This window comes from Microtus ochrogaster, chromosome 24, assembly GCF_000317375.1.
Source record: "Microtus ochrogaster isolate Prairie Vole_2 chromosome 24, MicOch1.0, whole genome shotgun sequence".
Taxonomy (NCBI): domain Eukaryota; kingdom Metazoa; phylum Chordata; class Mammalia; order Rodentia; family Cricetidae; genus Microtus; species Microtus ochrogaster.
The window spans coordinates 16324284-16326262 of NC_022024.1; positions in this window are offsets into that span (position 1 = coordinate 16324284).

Below are 1979 nucleotides of genomic sequence, written 5' to 3' on the forward strand. Positions count from 1 at the left end.
GGGTGTACCCCTCGCGGTCCTGAGTTCCTTGCTCGTGCTCCCCCTCCTTCTGCTCCTGATTTGGACCTTGAGATTTCTGTCCGGTGCTCCAATGTTTCAATCTTACTAATATAGCTGCATGAATTTAATGGGACATTTGTCAGGAATGTGTATCTGAGGAATTATTGAAATGGATCAGAATATCTCTGTTCTAGCCATTCCGTTCTTGGGATGAGATTTCTTACCCTAAAATGATGATGGATAACAAAATGCAGTCAATCTTATGGGAACATTCTTTAGAAATTGAATGTGTGTCTAGCCAATATCCCCCAATAGGCAATAGAATGTCTACACATCTTCTCATATCCTATCCAATAAAACCTGTTTGTGCTTATTAGAAAATGTAGTGACTTTATTAGTCAGCCTATGTTAATCCTGAGGACATGTTCATAAAGGGAGCTATAGATACTGGTCCAAACTCCATTTAGACAGTGTAGTGAAGTGGAAATTTTCCAAGAATTTTCAGCTCTTTGAATGTGGGCTATCCCGTTCCCAGACAAGTGGCGTGCTGGTAAGTGGCTTGCATTCCCTTTTTTATTTCCTTTAGTTGATTTATTTCCTGGTGTTCCTCAGACTGGGTAGTCTCTTTAGCCTCTTCCTGATGGGATGAGAGACTTAGTGGCAAAGCACTGGTAGGCAGAAACCTGGCCGTGATTGAATTTAGGAGACTTAAAAGAAGAACTATGCAGAACCAGTGTCAGCTTGCTGTAGTGATAATGTCTCTTCACAATTTGGCTGCTGTGTAGAGACCAGAGGCAAATCGAGTATCAGTCGGTTCTCAGGGAAGGGAATTTCATCTTCTCTGTTCACTTATGAGGCTTTATGTAACTCAGTCTCGAATACTGCTCTCGGGAGAAATACAAGAACCATGTTGGCAATTTTAGATTTTTTTTTTGTGACCACATTGATAGAAACAATTACTAATATATCAAAAATATTATTTCAATAAATGTTAAAACTAAATATTTAAAGTACTATCCTTTGCTTGATTTCATCTTTTATCATTTGTGCAATTTTTTAAACCCTCACAAGTCATACACTAAATGCTTACAATTTAGATATCAAACTTCCATCAGAATAGTTTTGCTTGCATTTAAATATCAAAAAGAGAAAGAAAAAGATTGAAATAAATTGTTCAAACTTACTGAAAGTCAGTATCAGTTTTGAATTTAAGTGTTAGTAATTACCACAAAAATAACACTAAATGTTGAATTCCTAAATTGTAGTGCTCTCAAGTACTAAACTAGCTTTTTGAAAAGGACAACAGAATTCTAGCTACACTTTATCAAGTATCCAAAGTGTTTGATTGAGAAACCTTTACTGCCCAGCCCAGGCGCCTTATAGGGCATTGTCTCTATTTGAAGAAACAATCAGACCCATGGTAGTTGGAATTTCACTGTACAGTTTTCTACTATGCAGAAGTTACTCCCCCCACCCTTGTTTTGGGTTTTTTGTTTGTTTGTTTGTTTGTTGTTTGGTTGTTTTTGTTGTTGTTTTGGGTTTTTTTTTTTTTTTTTTTTTTTTTTGTTTTTTTGGTTTTTCGAGACAGGGTTTCTCTGTGGCTTTGGAGCCTGTCCTGGAATTAGCTCTGTAGACCAGGCTGGTCTCGAACTCACAGAGATCTGCCTGCCTCTGCCTCCCGAGTGCTGGGATTAAAAGCATGCGCCACCACCGCCCGGCAGAAGCTACACTTCTTTATCCTCAGATTTTGACAATGTCTTACTTTCTGTTTCCTGTTGCTGTGTCACCAGTGTACTTAAGGAAGAAATGGTTTATTCTGGCTCAAGGATACGAAAATTACCAGGCAGGGGGATGGATCACAAGAAAAAACGTAACACACTTATTAACAGAGCCGGGTGTTAGTAGCACATGCCTTTAATCACAGCACAAGGAAGGCAGAGGCAGTTGGGTCTCTGAGTTTGAGGCCAGCCTGGTCTACA